This window comes from Arachis ipaensis, chromosome B01 (genome assembly GCF_000816755.2).
Source record: "Arachis ipaensis cultivar K30076 chromosome B01, Araip1.1, whole genome shotgun sequence".
Lineage (NCBI taxonomy): Eukaryota > Viridiplantae > Streptophyta > Magnoliopsida > Fabales > Fabaceae > Arachis > Arachis ipaensis.
In genome coordinates, this window is record NC_029785.2 from 124,483,468 (window position 1) to 124,490,072 (window position 6,605).

The following is a 6,605-nucleotide window of genomic DNA, read 5'->3' on the forward strand; positions in this document are numbered from 1 at the left end:
AATTGTTTCTTAAACAAACTGGACCAGGTTTAACTTCCAACTAAGAATGAGATTAGGTCTAAGGGTCTCAAAATATAAATGCGTCATGCGTGAGTAGTTTAATGAAAAAAAAGATACCACAATACTTTAAAGATATAAATTACATTTAATTAATATCCTTTGCACCAATATTAGCAAAAATAAAATAGATAAAAACAAAAATCTAGATTGGAAGCAAATGCTTATTGACTATTGAGTCTGTTTGCTTACAATTAGTGGAAACGTAGAGAGGAAATGTTGAATTGTGGGAAATAGATCCTATTTGAAGGATGTGCTGGAGTTAAAGAAAAGTTTTCATCATGAGTTTTTTATGGGTGAATCGAGAGATAAATTGTGTGGCACACAAAATTACTAACCTGCAATAAAACCAACCTTTCCACTTAATTGGGTCTTCAGTCGTCTACCATGGGATATCAGTCTCGTGTTTAAGATTCTTAAAGTTATAGAATTACAGCAAGGACACTCAAAAATTTTTTTTCAATGGGAGAAATTGTTTTATTCATGTGTCAATCACAATTAATTATGTGTGTGAAAATTTTTTTGAGGTATAAAAATTAAATTAATAAGGTTTAACCTTGATCCTTATCCACAATTAATTATGTGGGTAAATAATTTTTTTTATGTATAAAAATTAAATTAATAAGGTTTAATCTTGATCCTTATCCAAAACTCTATAAAAATTAAATAGTTTAGTGGCTTTTCTCATGCATGGGTGAATATAAAACTTGTTAAATCTAGATCATTCTAAACACAAAAACTATTAATTGTTGTTACTAAAAGATAATAACAATTTAACACAATAATTTAGAGTAAATAATTAATTTGATCTCTGAAAAATTATTCGATCTCTAAATTAATCTATGAAAAATTAAATTAATCAAAATCATCGTAAAAAATTTAAAATTAATCATGTTAATCTCTCCGTCCATTCTGTCATTAACAATTTTAAATTTTACTAACGTGGTACGTTAGTCTTTTTTTTGGTCAGGATTTAGGTCCACAGATGGGTCCAAACCATTAGAAAACTAGAGCCTAACCGAACAACCCAATCCGACGGTCACATACTCCTTCTCCTCTACGCGTCTCAGTCTTTATGCTAGTTCCAACTGCTGCTGTCTCCATCAATTGCTACCTTCTCAGTGATTCAAACAATACTGCATCTGACTGTTCTTCCAATTTCATCATTCAATGCCTCAGCTTCATCAAAACTATAATTGCTAAGGACCCTATTAACATCGATTTCACCATGATCATCAATATCATCTCTTGAGCTATTCACCTTGCTCTCCTTGCTTGTCCCAGATTCAAACTCAACAACACTATCTCGATTGTGATGAAAACCACTACTTTTGTAGGCACCATCATCACCACCACCACCACGAGCACTGCCACCATCAGCACCATAACCAGGAATAGAGAGCTCAACCCTGTCACAACCCACACACCTTGTTTACTTGCAAGAGAAGAGCATATCAGCAATACGGTCCCTTCTCAGCCTGAACTCCTTGGGGCAATCAGAAGCCGCCATCATGATCACATGGTCAATTATCTCGAATATGTCAGAAAAATATGAACAAAACCTGAACTAACTCCTCCAGTGATCTAATGACTTCATGATGCTTATTATTCCCAATCAAATCTTCTGAGAAACTTTAATCCAGATCCCAGCAATAGAAATAATAATATACAGTTCTTTTCAATGCTTCCCAGAAACCACAAGAAAACTTTCTATTGTTCTTGTTGCTACTGTTCTTGATCTTTGAGTCATGTAAATGGTGAATTTTCTAATGAGCGAGGATTTTGTTCAACAACAATGAACGCTCAAATTTGTAAATTTATTAACTTAATGGCAGTGTGCCCTTGATTTGGCAAGATTCTATTGGATTTGATTTTAGTTGTTACGCGAATATAGATAAATATGATATTTTTTTGGGGAAAGAATTCAGCAATAACAAACAAGATAATCAAACATCAGAAACTAACCCACACAGTTACACGCGCACACAACACACGTTGTTAGCCGGTAAAAGGTGGAGGTCCAGGAATGGTTTTTGTTCCAATTTGGCGGCGTCCATGAAAGAGTACAGAGAAAGATTGACATAAGTAGAGCAGATCGGTGCAAGTTGCAGCGGAAGAAGAGATCACGTTTCACTAGAAGCCAACGGCGGTGACTGAGGAAGAGGACGGAGAGAAGTTGCACAGCGTAGCGTAGGCGATCTCTACGACATTGGGCGGAGGATGTTCAGCGAAGCAACAACTACCTATTCACGCCAGAGAGGAACTACGGGCAAGGACCGGCGGCATCGTGGTAGAGGAACGTCCGGGGACTGACGGTAACGTGGAACACCTTGCAGGGCGGCGGCATAGTGGAGCTTCAGGTAGAAGATGAAGAAGCTGCTAAATGTGGGAAGAAGGAAATCCTATTCCTTATTGGGTTTGGGTTTGGTTTGATGCGGGTAGGATTCGAGTTCGAGTTGGATTGTCAAACTAACTTGCCATGTCAGCAAAACTTAACGTCGTTAGTGACAGAATGGAAGAGGGACTAACGTGATTAATTTTAAATCTTTCGAGGATCAATTTGAAAATTGGATAATCTTTCAGGGACCAATTTGACTATTTACTCCAATAATTTAACTATTAAGTATTATTTTGACAAAATAAATGAATACTTTTTTATTTGAACCTTTTAATTAATGCAAAAATTGGTTAAGGGATGGATTTTTGTGAAAAAAATAACTATTTGTACTCATAAATTTTGTGAATACTGACAAAAGTACTCATTAAACAAGAAAATTAATGATATAACCATGAAAGATAGATTTCGTATGACAAAAAGTACCAAAACCTTAATTTTTGGTTGACTTTTTAATAAAATTTTCAGATTACTCTCACTCTTTATCTTCAACGTAACCTCACCTCCATTCTCTCTCTTCTTTCCCAAATCTCTTGTTCTGATCTCCAACACCTCCGTTGATGCCTTCATCAAATCTTGCAGCCCAAACACCCTTTTTCTCGTTGTTTACTATTACAAGATCTCCTATTCTCCCTCACTCTCCCGCAGCCCTTCTCTGTTCGAATCCCCTTTCTTTGCCATCCCCACCCCTGCCACTGATCCTTCTCCCTCCGGCGCCCTATATTAACTGTTCATGCTCGCATGTAAATGTCTACCATCAAATTCATACTGTTTATTCTCCCTATCAACCTGAACTCATCATTCATCTGCACCTGTATGAACACGAACAGAAGCACGATTTTGCCGCTGAAGAGGCCGGATAAGCAACCGACCGTAGCCACGAATATGCCAAACTTTGCATGTTTCGTCAAGCCAAGCTAGTGCAATCATGCGAGAGGAGAAGCAACGGCCGCATTGAGACCGTTGTCGAAATTGAAGAAGAGGATCACGCTGGGAGAACAAATCACGGTGGTGGAGTTGTGCGATATGCCTTCTGTGTCAACTTCGAGAGTTTATGAGAATGCAATGAAGTTCTCAGAAGGGGACGACAACTGCGGAAGCATGAGCGGCGTTGGTGAGGCGGGGCCTTCGACAATGGCGTTTGATTTGATGATGTGGGAGGTTCGTGTAGCAGTGAGGAGCCGTTTTTAAGGGCAGCAGCAGAGGATTGGAAGTGAAAAGGATGGACAACGGAGGATTGCGAGTGTCAGATGCAGAAGGTAGAGTTTCAGAGGTGGTAGGAATATTTGGGTGGTGATCGTTGTGAAAGTTTAAAATTTAAAGAAAAAAAGTAGTGATGGAATTGAGTTTAAAGATATAAAAGGTAGGGATAAATTAAAAATTTTATTAAAAATTTAATAAAAATTAAAATTTAGATATTTTTATTATATAAAATTCATCTTTCATTGTTATATCGTTAGTTTCTTTATTTAAAGGGTATTTTTATTAACATTCGCAAAATTTATGAGTATAAATTGTTATTTTTCGATTTTTGTGAGAGAATAAGGCGATCCATTATATATGGAAAAAGATCTTCTAACATGTATATAGTATTAGGCATGCTGAAAAGTATCTATAGCAATTCACATTTAACTATCCCGATGTATATATGTAAATCTTGAAGAAACCTACACGTGTTGTATGTGTTTGAAGCATGGTTATGAAAACAGACCGGATTGACTGGTCTAATTGTGAATCAATAATAATTATGGTTCGGTTAGCTTCTTAAAATCGTTGCTTCAAAAACTGATAGAAAATCGCCAAACCAACTCGGAATTGGCCGGTTTTAGAAAAAAACATCGTTGTTTTTGGCTTACTCGGCTTACTGAACCATGCTTGATGCTTTCATTCTCATTCTCATTCCTCTCAGTCTCGAGCAGAATTCTAAGTCAGTGAATCCCCTTCTCCAACTCTAGCCTCTATTTGAATTACTGCCGTCGCCCGTCCGTCGAGCCACTGCTACTGCCCGCCCGTCAAGCTCGGTCACTATCCGTCCGTGTAACCATTGCTCTTTTCTTCCGCGAGCTCGGTCCAAGCCTCGTCTTCATCTTCTTGGCATCATCGTCAACTCGTCATCTTCTCGTTGTCGTCTGGTCGGCATCTTCTGTTAATCAACAATCTGTCGGCATTGTCTTTGAAAATCAGTGTCTCAATGCTCGCTTGTTCTTTACTTGTTCAGTTGTTCTTCGTTTTTTTTATGCTCTATTTTTGTGATTACTGATTAGGTTTGGTCTATGATTAGCTCTGATTTTGTGTGTTGTAATTTTATTGATTAGTAAATGTCTTATGATTAGCTCTGGTTTTTTACTAGTTAGTAGTTATTTACTGATTAGTGATGAGCTCTGATTTTTTACTAATTGGTGATTAGTTCTTTACTAATTAATGATTAGTTCTACTTTTTTATTGATTCGAACGATGCAACTAATCTTAGTGCTTTTGATTCTAATGATAGTCAGTCATAAGCTTCTTTCAATATTGAAAAAATTACCAAAAGTACTCATGAAGTTTACGAACACTGAAAAAAGTACCCATAAACTAAGGAAATTAACGCTGTACCCATGAAAGATGGGTTCCGTATGACAAAAGTATCCAAATCTTAATTTTTTGTTGATTTTTTAATAAAATTTCTAAACTATCCTACACTCAACCTCAACTCACTTTTTCAATCTTTCATAACTCAATTTGCACCAACTCTTGCCATGGAGTCCAAAACTACTCCTACAACAAACTAGACCGAAATCAATGGTAGTGGTGGTGGTGGTAGAGGATCGGACCTCAACCGATTCACTCATAAGTTTATAATCCATACCCAAACCAAATTAATCAAACACCAAAAAATACTAAAAATATAAAAATTTTCAAATCCATTCATCCAATTTCAATTCACTTTAGCAAAATTAGAAATAGAAAAAGCCATCAACCATAAAAAATCAACAAATCCATTCATCCAATTTGAAATTTATTTCAGCAAAAATCAGAAGTAGAAGTAGCCATCAACTGGATCTTCTGTAAATCAATCTCAGCTTTCATAAAAAATAGAAGCAGATTTAAAAAAAATAGAACAGTATCATTTTAGTAGTAACTAAATCAATTTCTAAAAAGAAGAAAAATAAAATAAAAATGTTTTAAAAAAAAGAAATACCTTTTTCTTCGCCGGCCGACTGTAACATCGTCAATGGTAGAACCTCCACCCACAGTGCCGCCTCCCTTTCTTCTCTGATTTTTCTTTACCGAACCCGCTTTCTGCACGCAAGAGTACCACGACCCCTCTCTCTTCTCAGGTGTGCGACGACAGTGTTCTCCTCGGCTGGGTCAGACGCGCCATGACGACGTTCTCCTCGGCTGCAACAGGCGCGCCACGGCAGCATTCTCCTCAGGTTGGGTCACAGGTGTGCGATGAAGGTGTTATAGTCACCTTAATAGTGAGAGGGAGAAGCAGAGGAAAAGAGATTGGCGGTAATGGAGTAGGTGGGTGGCGGACGGCAATGAGGAGGTAGGAGGAGAGTTTCTGTGACTCTGTGAGGGTTTTTGAGAGATAAGTGAGGAGAGAGGAAGAAGAGAAGAGAGAGAGTGACAGTAAAATGGGGTTAGGATGGGGTAGTTTAGGAATTTTATTAAAAAATCAACGAAAAATTAGGATTTGGATACTTTTGTCATACAGAACCCATCTTTTATGGGTACATCATTAATTTCCTTAGTTTATGGGTACTTTTGTCAGCGTTTATAAACTTCATGGGTACTTTTAGTAGTTTTTCCTTTAGTATATTAGAAAAAATAGACCCAACTTAAAAATATGTTGTTTTATAAGTAGTGAATGAAAAAGCCACAATATCAATACTTATTGAGGGTTGGTATGAAGCCGGGTTCAATTTGCACCACACAGAAAAGTGTGTGCAGTTGGGCATGGTCAGGTTATTTTGTTTTATTTTATTTTTCAATTTGATAATAACTTTAATTTTTGTTTTATTTATACTGGTGTTTGTTAATGGTGTGAAGTTTTGAGCTATTTGTTAGATATAAATTTAGATTGTGATAAATTTTAATAATTATTATATTTTAAAAAAATTTGGTTCAATGATTAGGTTGAGTTTAATTGTAAAAAAAAATCTTACTA